This window comes from Poeciliopsis prolifica, unplaced genomic scaffold (assembly GCF_027474105.1).
Source record: "Poeciliopsis prolifica strain line A6 unplaced genomic scaffold, Auburn_PproV2 SCAFFOLD002, whole genome shotgun sequence".
Taxonomy (NCBI): Eukaryota; Metazoa; Chordata; class Actinopteri; order Cyprinodontiformes; family Poeciliidae; genus Poeciliopsis; species Poeciliopsis prolifica.
In genome coordinates, this window is record NW_026562377.1 from 19,549,805 (window position 1) to 19,563,724 (window position 13,920).

The 13,920-nt window shown below is 43.1% G+C and overlaps 2 long non-coding RNA genes across 5 annotated transcripts in view; one reads left to right on the top strand and one right to left on the bottom strand.

The window, feature by feature from the left end:
- LOC129372706 (uncharacterized) overlaps positions 1 to 13,920 on the bottom strand; it is a 49,888-nt gene that overhangs the window by 13,254 nt on the left and 22,714 nt on the right. For all 4 annotated transcript variants that reach the window (XR_008607281.1, XR_008607279.1, XR_008607278.1 and 1 more), the window contains exon 3: positions 5,169 to 6,539. This is a non-coding gene — a long non-coding RNA (uncharacterized LOC129372706). The remainder of the gene's footprint in view (positions 1 to 5,168; positions 6,540 to 13,920) is intronic.
- Positions 9,635 to 13,394, top strand: LOC129372721 (uncharacterized). Its single transcript, XR_008607283.1, has 3 exons — positions 9,635 to 9,688; positions 11,564 to 12,174; positions 13,110 to 13,394. It is a non-coding gene; the product is annotated as an uncharacterized LOC129372721 (long non-coding RNA).

Genomic DNA, 13,920 nt, shown 5'->3' on the forward strand with positions numbered 1-13,920 from the left:
AGTCACGACTTTAACCTCATGGAGAATCTGAGGAGAAAGGCTAAAAATCAACAAGTGCTTCAACCACAAAGACTCCTAACTAAAGATAAAATGGTAAAAGACAAACCTTCAATGCCCTTCCAGAGATTTCCCACCAATGATAAATCATTCCAAACATGCCACTTTCAACAAAATGTAGACTTGAAACAGATCAAATATTTTTCTAAGCTAATATTCTATTTTATTCCTGTATTACCTTTTGGGAGATGCCTGTCCCATCTCCTATTAGAAACAAACTATAGTATAAAACAATAATGCTAATCTAAATCTCCCAGGGATGTGCTGTAATATGAGCAGAATTGATGCAAAGATGTACTTTTTTAACATGTGAATTTGAGTGCAGAAGAAAAAAAAAAAAAAAAAACCCAACTAGATCCCTTTGGTCTCACCAGTGGGAAGAGAGATGTGCGAAACAGCCCGGGATGAATTGAGTGATGGCTGTAAATGCTTTCAGCAACTATTACTTCAGAGGGTGCACCACACTCAATCAATACCTAAGCAAATAAAAAGCAAAGGGGCAGACAGAATGAGAAAAGCTGCAGTGGACGGGATGACAGTAACGCGCACAAATGAACACCCAACACTCAAGTCGATCTGTGAAAATACGCTTCAATATTCTTGGTTTTATACAACCCGAGGAAACCTTTTGACTGTTTGCGGCTCAGTAGCATTCAGGTGCTTTCCTCTTGAGCGTGAGGGTTTATATTTTTAAAACAGACACATAAATCATGTCACACTGAATAGATTTGGAAGGAGACAAATGTTAGTAATGACAGCAGCTTAAAAAGGTGATGGAATCTGAATCTAATCCGGACTGCAGAGCAAGGATTTCAATCTGCAAGTTTAAAACTCCAACCGCCAAATATACACCGTACATTCAAGGTCCTGAAATGTTGTCCACATAATCCAAGGTGTGTTCGTCCTGCACGTGCTCCGTGTATTGAATTATGAATAACCGCAGTAGCGCAGTCACACACACCCACACACACACACATACGGCCACTGTCATTAGCGTAAAAGCTTTCAGCAGGGCTCAGTGTTTGGGAGGGCTTCCTCCCTCCATGTAAGTGTGAACAGGCAGGTGGATGAGCGTGCGCATGTGTTCATGAACATGCATGTATGCGGTGGTTCCTGGCATGTATGAGATTTTCATGATGAGCTAAGCTAAAGTAAAAATAGCGATGTTTCGTGGTATTTACATGATTTCAATTGTATGAAAAAAACCAATCTATCTTACTTTCATTTAAGAAGACAAAGAAACATTTTGTGAATAAACCTAAAGTGCCCACACTATTGAAAAATGTTGTTACTCTTCTCTTTCCAGGATGACACAAGCAGAAAAAGAGGAACGAGCTGATTAATTATTTGGGCCGCCCGCCTGCATTGGGCTGCTTAACCCTCAGCCACCTGCAGCTTATCAGCTGAAATGTTCAAACTGTGTGAAATGAAAAAGAGGGATGAGCGCCACTTCTTCTCATTTTCACACCATCGCTGCTTGTATTTATCGCAACCGGAAATATTTCCAAAGAGACGCAAGCTTAAGTGAGCGTGGCGCCGTTTGTTCAGTCATCTGACGGACAGTGTGCAGCAACAGATGGGGGAGGGGACGGACCACGGAGCCAGTCAGAACTCTGGTAACTTTCTTTGGCGTCTCATGGATCGGCTTTAAACGTAGAAACGGCACGACGAAGCATTTGCGCAATTATCAAAGGTTATATTCAGATCATGTTGGACATGGAAAGTGCAGCTTTGAGCATGTATGAAGCCCTTTAACATCCAGATATTTACCGTTTGTCCATGTCGTCTCAGAAATTCTGCCAACCACCAATTAGTGATTAATCACATTTAGTAAACTCTCAATGTGCAAAACTTTCTGATTCCTGCTGTTTCATCCAAACAGACGGTCAATTATAAAGTGCTGATTCTACCCATCCCCTTCTTCCTTACTCCAACAAAGCAACACAGAGGGCCTGAAGACTCTCCAGGCTGACACAGGAGAGGCTTCAGTGTTATTCACCAACCAGCTCAGATGAAGCTCAGCTCAATGTGGTTCAGTGTGGGCTGATTAGGCGGAGAAGCTTGAGAAGCTCTGGTTCTGATAGAGGAGGCGATAAGAGAAACGAGCAATCCACTTGAGCGCAGGTACCTGACTGCTGGTAAGGGAAATCTACCACCTAGTTTACAAGAAAAAAAAATGATTGTGGTCATGTTTCAAAATGCACAGTAAAGCGTATTTGGTTTGAAGTTGGAAAGAAAATCCAGTCGTAGACCTCATGAGGACTGAACGATTCCCTCAAAATTGCATCCACTAATTGCAATCGCTAACGCTTAGCTATAGCATACAAAGAAATGCAAGCTCAAGAAATAATGCCAAAAAAAAAAAAGGATTACATTTTAAGTGATCAAAAAGTATGCTTCTTTGTGTGGCGTTTGCAGCTAGCCTACTTCAGGCTAAGAACAGATGCCAAACAGCAGGTCTTCAGCGTGGATGAGTAGCCGGGATTCAGGACCTAGACAATTCCCCAAATCAGCCCTTTGCACTAATTAGCAGTGACAGGTGAAAGCAGCCAGAGATTCCACGGGAGCTGACAATGAAGCAGACAATTGCATAAACACACTCAACCATAAGCCACAGAGACACCCATACAAACATAAACACACATATGTCAAGGCGCAGCGGCTCTATGAGAGCGGCTAACGCCACATTAAAACCCGTTAAGCGCCAAGACGTCCCCTGCTTTACGTACGCAGCCTGGATCCTGCTTCCCCTGCACTGATACCGCTGACCCCCCCGCCCCTCCCGTGCTTTGACAAGGCGTAATAAAGCCTGTATGAAGTGCCGCATTGTGTGGGGAGAACACAATGTTGCATGCTGAGTGCTGTGAGAAGGGCGTACACCGGTGGGTCCCACGGCGCTGCACAGCACCGGGGCCTATAGCAAGGAGTGCCGAGCATGCTAATGAGGTCATTATGTTATGCCTCACCCTCTGCTTCTGCTTCTCCTTTACAGTGTGGGCTTTTTGCCTGTCACAGGAGGCAGGGCACCCTTGTGATGCAGCCAACCACAGATGTCACATATGGCACAATGAGGAGACACGGGAGCGTAGTCTCAGACGGAGACGAGGTGCTGCTGCGTTTTTCAAGCTAGCATCCAAAGCGGCGGAGCAGCATCGGTGATTTGCATGCACAATAAGGTGAGCTTAAAGGGAAAAAGAAAATCAAAAGCAGCGTAACAACATTCATTTGCTAATTGTTCCCGCTGCGTATTCAATCAGCAATCGGCCAGGGTTGCGCTTTCTTTTATTCCTTTTTATTCTCCCGCCACTATTTACAGCCAGGGGTGGGTGGGGGGTTAAGTATCTCGCACATGCAAAAGCAATTACAAGATATTTGCATAGCCGTTAACAATCACGGGGCAGATGGCAAACAGCGGGCATTAGAAAGCCGAGCGAGCGCCATCTTGGTTCAGGGAGACAGCTGGCAGACAAGAAATCGGCCATTTTGTAAGCATGGGCCGCTGCCAGGCTGAGGCGTAGCGAGGCGCCAGGCTCTATCTGTGTGCCAGGAGATTGGCAGGAGAGGGGGAAACCGAGCTTTCACATCCTCGCTGGTACACGCAACCAGAACAAGCTCCTCCGACAGGCTGTGTGACAGCGCGATCATAGCCCAGGGCTCACTGAGGAGATCAGCTACAACAGGAGGTGTCTGCTTTAACTTTAAATAGACACATACCCCTTTAGGCAGGAATAATATTTCCTAATAACACTCTCAGAAAAAAGTTAAACATTCATTTCTGTTCACAGCGTTCCCACGCGGTTCACAATTTCATACTTTTTCTGGCTTACATTCCAGTGTGCCGGACATTCAAGTGCAAAGCAGTGACTTAATTGGGTTTTGATATTTGTATTTTCTGCAAGTAGTGAAAAAAAAAACAAGGAATCATGTTGGCTCTCAGTTCAGCAGAGTGGTAAAGTGCACTTGTTTTAAAGCTATAACTTGGCTGGACTTGATTATTCTATTCTAGATTTAGGTAATGCGTTCATTCTGTAGCGTAATGTAAAAAGAGAGCAGTGTAAAGCTTGCCTTGCATATAAAAGGAGCCAGTTTAACCCTGGAAAACTTTACTTACAATACTATTAAAAACGTTTTTTCTGGCACATTTGTTTCTTGAACAAAGTTGGACCTTTCCTTAAAAACATGTATGAGAATGTTTGCTTGCCGTGTGCATTATGGTGATTGAACTTTACCTAAAAATCCAAGATGGCTACTATGAACCTTTTTTTTTTATTTTTACAGTACAAAACCTTTTTTTTGGGAACTGTTACAGGAAGTACAATGGTAAAAAAATATATATATTTTTAAAGAAAGAAAATATTTAATAGACATAAAAAATAATAACCTAAATAACATTTAATACTTTCACTGGACTTTATCTGGAGTGGACATAGGATGAAAAATATAAATAATTTTTAGTTTTTCTTTTATTATCGACTAATAGTCTTACCTTGAATAGTAACTGAGATATCTTTGAATACATGAAAATCATGAAGATGTAGGGATCACTTTTATCTTAGTTGTAATGGTTTTGTGTTTAGTGAATTTCCAGGATTAAACTGTACTTTACAAAGATAACACCAATAATAAAGTTATAACTTAATTTGAATAAACAAGATTATGTTTATGATAATGAATAAACAAGATTATGTTTATGACTGCTGCAAATTGGCAACATAGAAAAGTAACAGTATCACTAAATTATATACATGTTATGCTGAAACATTTCATGAAGTCTACATTTGAAATTTGACTTTTCTAAACATTATTTTACGCATTAGGTTTTAAAATTTCAAAACCCGAATCTAAGAGGCCTAAAAAGTTGTGATATGATAAACATCATATCACTGCATTGGACAACAAATGGGTAAATCAAAAATAAAACTCTCCTCATATTTTTGACAATTGTACATTTGACCTTTTTTATAAATAAGAATTATGTCTCCGATCTCAATTTTATATACTTTTCAATACCTATACACACCAGGAAAATTATTTTTGCCAGACATTTAGACACATTGTAGGAACCCTGTGTGCAATATTGCCATAAAAGAGAACATCAAACTTATACTCACCATAAATGTCAATCTGAAGAGAATATCTCCAGGTTTTTTGGGCAAAAACCTTAATCCAGGCCTCAAACATGCACAGCACGAACTCTACAAGTGGAAGTTTAGTGAGGATGCGTCTTCCAGGCGCCATGTGAAGGGGTTCCTCTGCTTTTACTTTCCTATGCTGAGTGAGAACTTCAGAGGGCTTTGCATATACGGAGGAGGAACAAGTCTGTCAAACTAAGGTCCTTTTCACTTGAGCTCTCATTCAATTAGCAGTCATTCACCTGTGCTGTCACTGGATCCGTTCTGCACAGCAGTAAGTGGACTTCAGGTACAATCCCCCCTTTCACCTCAAAACACACACACATACACACACCGTAAGAGAAAGAGGTATGAAAGCCTGAACCCGCCTTTCTCTCTTCCACCTCACGGATCAATACTGCACTGCCATATCCTCTGAAGGGAGCTGCTGTTGTGCGGGTAAGAAAATCTAAGGCGAAAAGACAGCTTCTGCCTGATACAGTAGATGAGAGGAAAAAGTTCAAATTGTCCTTTCATCCGGGCTCATGAGATCTTAGGAATACTGTGCGCTATACGTGCTTGGAAACAGCACTGAGCTGCAACGTCCTCCGTAGCATCCTCATTCAGAAAAGGTAAAGGTGGAATGACTAATTGGAGCGTGGGAGCCGGAAGGAAAGGGACCTCCACGTCACGGCTCGCTCTTCAACCAGTGCCTTGTGTGTCTTTGGCAAAGTTTTATCAAGCAGAGTTGGAAAACCTCCAGCTGAACCACACACCAGGATAGTTTCTGTCTCTTTTCATTTTACTTTCCTGCGCGTAAGTGTGCATGTTCTGGCAAACACACTGTGATTAGGGCAGCTGCGAGGTGAGGGCCCTGGCCGGTACTGGAACTCCAGGAGAGAGATAGAAGGAGAATTGGTAGACAGGAGCTGGGAGTAGTGGTGGTGGTGGTGGTTGGTCCCTGGGCTCTGAGGCCTGCAGGCGGTGTTGGGCAACCTCTGCTCGCCTCTCTCCTCGGTATTGATTTCTGCTGCTCCGCGCTGCTCTGCTCTGCCGAGGAGACTCCTAGCCGGCGGGAACGGGAGCTCGGCTCACCCGGCTCACCTGCCTCTTTCCTGGCCTAGCCTGCCCGCTTCGCTGCAGCTTTTGGCTGGCCCCTGTTGGGTCTTCGGAACCCCAGTACAGAGCAGCTTGGCCCACAAGAGGAAGTAGACAGAAAGCCCATGGCGATCCACAGCTGCGTTCACCTGCTCTGGGTTCACCCGCTTCGAACAACCTCCTCAAACTGCTTCCATCCTCCTCTTCTTCCGTTCTTCCACCCACTCTGCTTCTCTTTTCCCTCCTCCGCCGCCACCTCCTCTTCTTCTCAAGCTGTACACAAACAAGCACAGACAGTGATGGAAAAAGAAACAAGTTAATCTCAACTTTCAGGATATTTCTTTCCCCACTCTAAGTGTCAATTCTGGTCTTTGATCAGCAACAAGTCAAGGGTGAGGATTTTGGCATCTTCTCCCAGCTGGTAATATGAACCTGCTAACCTTCGAGGGTGGAAACTGCAGAGAGTTAAGTGTGTCAGGCAGTAACATATTGCCTGCCAATGTACTCTCAGCCATTAGAGTCGATGTGCTGCAGATAGCAGAATACAGCGAGAGTGGACCCATTATAAAAATCACTACTGCATCAATCGAATACATTAAAAGTGTGGTATTTACAGGAAAAGTGTTTCTTCAACAGCCACAGTCTTTTGCTCTCTTGCTGGACCACAGGCTAAAAGGTTAAATACTGCCCTGCAAAAGTGAGGAATCTGCTCACATTACAACCAAAAACATGAGCACATTTTGGAGGGACTTTGTTGCATAATTGTCCACATAATTGCAAAATCATTTTAAAAATAGAGTTCAGCTTACTGTGATTCAATCTCGGCACAATTATAAATATCGATGCACCATCGGAATCAAGGAGACCAAAGAGCACAGCAGACAAGGCTGTGAAGAAGTCTGAAGCAGGGTCAGCACAGGGCCTTTTGAGTGGACTGACAGGGCAGACAAGGAAAGCATTAAAGATGCATCCACCAGGCCCCTGGTAGCTGTGGAGGAATTTCAGAGTTGACAGCTCAGTTGGAAAAAACCTGTCGAAATGATAACTAATAATCACAAGCTCCACAAATGTCTCCTTTATTTCGAAGCCATTGCTAACGACGTGAAAAGTCATGATTGCACAGATCATGCAAAGGACACAACAAGCACGCAGAAGAAAGTGCTCTGGTCAGATGAGACCAAAACTAAACGTTTTTTAATCTATCAGTCCAAAGCTCCGAATCTATGGTAAGTCTTAGTTGTTCTTTTTTTCATAGTCGCTCTCCATACAGTCTAACTGAATTTGGGACACTTTGCAACTACTGGATGGCCAAAACGTTCAGTTGTTGTGTGCAAAGCTGTGGGAGACATACCCCCAAAAGACTTACAGCTGTAATTCCAGCGAAAAGTTAGTTCAAGAAGCTACCAGGGCTGCTAAATACAAATGCTTGCTACTTTCGTTCGTTATCTATACTGCTTGTCCTTGCATGAATGTTTTTAAAAGGCATTGTGTTCATAAGGAATAATACAAGCAGTACTGAAAGTTGACCGGAAATTTCTGTCTTGGCCTTTTCTTGTTTGTGGCAGAGTGAGTGTGATGGAATGGAAATGTTTTGGCCAGGCCAGGGGTGTGCTATAGAAACTTTGCAAAAAAAAGAAAACATCCCATCTTTTGTATCATCTAGAGTTATTCACATGGGTCCAGCAACTCCCTTCTTATGATAATAGCAGCTGGGATGGGGGGGGGATATTTCTTTGAGGATTCATGGCCCTATTGTGCTTCTCAAGAGAGAACGAGCTACAGCCAAATTCAACCCCCTCCACGCCGCACCAACTTGCACAATCGACGATATGCCCTCACCAATGTCGCTACAGAACCGAGAACGGGGGACAGGGCTGTGACCCACATCTCTCCACCCTTCTGCACGCTTTACAAAACGGACTTTACAAAATCCGTGGGCCAACTGCCAGGGGAATAGAGAAGTAAAGTGCGGACACTTGGATTTGGTGGGCCGGGGAGGCTTTGGAAGTTGGAGCTTTCTGTTACGGAGGTGGCGGAGGGGGGGGTGTAGGTTGTGGTGTGGTGGCTGGTGGGGGTGGAGATGTAGTGGGGGAGTTACACTGTTGGGACAAGGGAAGCAAGTTTGGGACGGGGGGAGCCCGGTTGAGTTAGGGGGACATAGATGGGGACCCGGGGTGCGGCGTATGTCTCAGACACAATAATACTATTCATTGGGCTCAGACATGGGTGTTAACTCCCCTCTGACAGAGTACAATGGGACTCGGCGGCATTCAGGCAGCCTTGGTAATATTGTTAGTTCAGGGCTGCATTCTCCCTGCCGCAGGATAGAGCGCCTGCATTGTGGCCGTCCAGGCAGGATGGATGGAAGGAGGTTGGAGAGGGTGAAAGGCGAAGAAAGAGAAAACAGTACGTCTGTCTATCTTTCAGTCTTGGCAGAGGGAGATGGCAGAAAGAGGATGGGGGCGTAAAAGTGGGGTAGACTTGGTGAGGAGATGAGATTGGGGGTGTTTTTGCCCCTTGCCAGTGGACTGGCAAGGGGCAAATAAAAATGGGGAACTGAAGGTGAAAGAAAACAGCCTGAAAGACTCACTCAAACTGCTGAATGCGGTGGTAAATGGGCATTAAAGAGTGTGAGGATGCAGATGGAGGGCTGGAAGGCACGGTGGCATTTTTATGGGTTTGCATGCATCTCAATAGTTTCAATACATTTTGTTCACATGATTACGAGGACAGCTTGAGAGATGCATGATGAGGGGAAGGGATGTGGAAGTTAGCTGCAGCTTTAGAGTCAGGCAGGTTGACAGAAATTTATACTGAATAAAATCTATGTCCAAACTGCAGAGTCACTGTGGGCAGAGAAAACACTGAAAGAGAATGTAGTCGGGGCTTGTACACAGGCGTGAGAATAAACTGCAGATTTCTGCTTATACTTCAGTTGCCCAAGTATGTGAGAGAGCTTTTTTTTTTCTCTTTTCAAACGGATGCAATTTGAAAAAAAAAATAATAAATTTGCGGAACATTTTGGGATCACAAGCATTTTGCTGGATTCCTTTAAAAGATAAATGCACCACAACACCTCTGAAAAATCCGATGAAGGTTCTCGACAGATAAGCAGATCTACAGCAGCAGTACAGACGAGACTGAACGGATCTAGAAAACCCAGATTCACAAACGAATCTAGTCAATTACTACACATGACACACAACCCACGCTGGCCCACTCACACCCAGAGTATCAGCGCTCCTTCTGTCCAGAACAACCTGCTCTCACGAACAGTACTTTGTTTGTTTCCCCTCTGGTAAACTCTGACCAGCTGTTCCTATAGCAACCTTACTTCCTCGTTCCCTGTGTGATCGTTTGGTTGAGGGAAAAAAAAAAGAAGAAGAGGGAGGCGGAGAGAGTGAATGAGGTACGATGTGCAGGTTAGTGGAGGCTTTGTACTCAATGGTCTTAACGCACAGGATGTGGGAGAAACCAGGGCACAGTCGTGCACTTCAGACTTTTTTTTATTGCAAAATAATACAAGGAAAAAAACAATTAAATGTCAAGGTTTTTGCTACAGCTGAAAAGTCAGTGCAAGTTTCAGCAACTCACAATCTAATTGGCCCAAAACATTAGTTGCATTTAAATATTCAATGTAGATAAATAACTACTTATATTTATTTATAGCACCCTCCAACCTATTATTGATGTTTTATGTTGTTTTATGTTTTTGCATTTATTTTAAGCATTATTTTGTCATTTTAAAAATTCTATTTTAGCCATTTATTTACCACTTAAATATAATTATGATTTATTTGCATTACAGACCAGGCCTGATACATACATGTCATAATTATTATGGTCTACAGGCTGCTTAATCCTAACACTGCCACAAATTAAAGGTATCTAAACTTCGTACCTCATTTAAGATTATATGATATAATTGAAAAGTGTCTATACAATCAAAAATACTACAAGTATTTTTGCTATGGTGACCTAGTCTCTTTTTCAAGAGGGATCTGGCAAGACAGTAGCACTGGTTGCAACATTTGCATCCAACCAGAGACATTGATTTGTTTAGTTTCAAAAGCATCAACGCTTAAAAGCGATAAAAACAGTTAAACTGCTGGCGTGGGTACAGTATCCCAGAACTAACTTTAATACTTGTGGAAAGAACTGTGTGTGTGTTAAGTTGGGAGCCTTATTCCTAAACAGAAAGAAAATCCCGGCAGCCCAAAGTTGGAAGCAAAGAGCTGAAGGTATGATGTTGAATTTCCAAGGAGGCAGGAGCAGGCCAGCTTATGGTTCTCATCAGGGGGCTAATTCCACTTCAAAGGTGGCTGGAGTAGTGAAGGTGGTGCCCTTTGTCCCTGGTAGGAGCATTACACCAGTCAGCTAGTACAGACAATGTACCCCCCTCATGGGAGGGGAGGACCAACCTGCTCTCTACCAATGATAGGGGCAGTCAACTGATCACTAACTTAATTCAGGAGCAGCAGAAGTAAGAGAAGGGAGGAAGGAAGATGCAGACGTCACGGGGAAAAAAGAACAAAAAAAAAAAAAGCTTAAGAAACGGAAAGGCAGGGATGATCAAGGGGGATAAAGAGGGTGGAAAAAGACAAGAAGGAGGACACGCTGAAATGAGAAGAGGCACAAAGTTAAAAAAAGGGCAATGTGAAGCGGAGGAGGGCTGTGGAGAAGGTTTCTCTAGACGCAGGATTAGAAAAGAGGAGATGAAAGGATCAGGCCTGACACAGGACAGCTGAAATGGCCAGAGGAGAGAGACCAGAAAGACTTTAACTCCAAGCAGGCAAATCAAGTCGAAGAGTGTGAAAGGAAACGGGAGGAGAGCTCAGGTGTCCGTGACCTCGAGGCTCCGGCGGAGGAGTCACTAAAAGGCTTTTTTACAACAGGTGTACAGCGTGACAACTGCCTCACTGTTTGCCATTCGTGCCACAGAAGACACACCTATTAAAATCCAATGACAACAGTGGCAGATAATTCTATTACTGAGGACTTTAGAGGGTGTTTAGGGGACGGTTAGCGGACCCAGGTAGCATAGCTCAGGCTTGCTGCAGACAGATATGACTCTGCAACACTTAACAACAGGGATTTGGCAGCACCGTTGATTGAACATGCCAAATCCCATTTGTCGGAGGGCTGTGCGCTTTTGTATCGACACTCGGTAACCTTGTGGCTCCGTAAAAAAAAAAAAAAGGAGACCTCGGCGTGATGGTGTGTGTTTGTGTGCGTGTTTTTTTTTTTAATTTTCACGATCTCCTTTCCAACCTTCATCCATGTTTTCTTCGTTCCAGCTTGCTTCACGTCCTCAGTTCCCCCAACCCCATCGGAGAAGAATGACAAGATGGAGATAGAGAAGCTTTTTCAGCACCCCTTTTTCTTGCTCCCCCCCCCCTTTCTCCCTCTGTTTTTTCCATCCCCTACGGTAGAGCTGCCAGACAGGAGTGCTCAGCAGCTCTCCGAACGTTATTGATCCTGAGAGCAAGTCGGACAGGGAGTTGGTGTCTCTCCCTCTATCTCTCTCTAGCTTGCCTCCCTCCATCAGAGCTTCATCTCCCAACACAGTCCACAACTTTTTCTCTCCCACCTAGCCTGACTCCCTCGCTCCCTTCCCGCCTCTACTTCATTTATCAAGGTTAAGGAACTCTTATAAAAAAGGGAAGAGGGGGTCGCCTGGATGTTATCTGACTTCATGAAAGAAATCCCCTCGGGCCACTCCACAGGAGGAGAACGCTGCCTGCCAGGCCCAACTCTACACAAATACACGCACGGATGCAGAAACATAAAACCACACCGAGCAGCGGGGCCGCTCACACCCAAACAGAAACGGTAGACAGCATTTCCAGTTTGGCGCAAAACAACAGGGTGACCAGAGACAGGAAATGTCTTAACTTAAACCTTAAAGGTAAGAATAGGAGTTCTTCTTTTTCAAAACACAGATTTTCATCAAGTTTGAAATTATTATGAATATTGAAAGAGTTTTACACATATCCTATAGGTCTAAACAGAGCTCGGGTTCCTTTTTTAATTGGCTGAAAACTGTTGAAGGGATATTGTAAAATAAAAAAAAAATAAAAATAGAAAAGGAGGTGAAAAGACTTGATTTTTTTCTGATCAGGCTTGTTGAATCTTCACAATTAGGTCACACAGCACCAAAGGTTTCAAATGATAATTTCATTTAGAAAAGGGGGGAAAAAAAACTTTGTTTTTTTTCTTGTTTTAAGTCAGCGACACCGGGTGGTTTTTGATCTCTAATGGCCTGTTCAGGATCATGCCGCACAGCATTTCAGCCTAGACTTTAACCAGGCTACTCTAAAACTTTATTTGGCAATGTCCTGCTGCACAAACCAGCTGCTTTTAAGCCTACGGTCACAAGTTGATGGCTGGACATTCGTTTTTAGGACATTTTTTTTGCTGTAGAGCAGACTTCACGGTTCCCTTAAGTACAGTAGGTGCTCTCGCCACCACCATGTGTTAGAGTGTGTGTGTTTTATGCTTGTTTTTATGGGCTGCACAGTTTCTAAAAACCTCCCCTGACCTTGAACGTCAACTAATGTCAAGCAGATTAAGGGCAAAATTTTGTTTTTATCAAGTAATCATGTTATGCAATCAGATGTACCAACTCCACACATTTATTGTTTGACTTTAAAAGATGACTACTGTTTATTATTGTTTATTACTATTTATTGATTCCACCTCTTCACCATCAAGAAAGAAACCAGAAAGAGAATTACACAAGATCTACAGTGTTTTTGCAGTCCTTGGACTATGCTGTACACAAATGACCAATTGCATACAGCAGTGCGAAGAATAAAAAAAGTGTTTTTACTTTCATTCCAGAGCCAGAGAGAGAGAGAGAGAAAAGGACTGAGAAACACGCAACATGCTTGAGTCTCAGTCCAGAGGAGAGAGTTTGTTACCCCGATGTGCTAAGATAGCAAGTGGAGTCCTTGGCAATTATTTTTCAAAATCAGAAAATAGAGAAGGTTCAGTCCCTTCCAAGGCTGAGACTAACTCTTACTGATTTCAAGCTATCCTACACATACATACCACAGCAACCTGCACTTCAGAATTCACCAAATAGTTATTTTACCTCTATTTTTAGATTAAGTAAGTCTGATTGTGTATAGATAGATAGATAGATAGATAGATAGATAGATAGATAGATAGATAGATAGATAGATAGATAGATAGATAGATAGATAGATAGATAGATAGATAGATAGATAGATAGATAGATAGATAGATAGATAGATAGATAGATAGATAGATAGATAGATAGATAGATAGATAGATAGATAGATAGAATTTTTTTTTTGCAAAGCTCTTACATGAAGAGAATGTAATTCAGCACAGCACACACTACAAAGAGGTACATTTTGAAAGTTTGCACCTACAGCTGTATAATTTAAGCACATATAATGCACTCAGACATGTGCATTTCCCACCCATAATCCATCTGTGGAGATCATAGAGTTTGAAAATCTCCAGTCTTCAAGAGACCCCAGCATCCATTGCCCCTTTTTGTAAAAGCACTGGAAATGGTACTACATGTGGAGTACATCCTGTCTTCCATTGTTATTGCCTTCACTCTCTCTATAAAAGGCCTACCTGCCTTCGGGGGCCACAACAGGCAGGCAAATGCACGCAG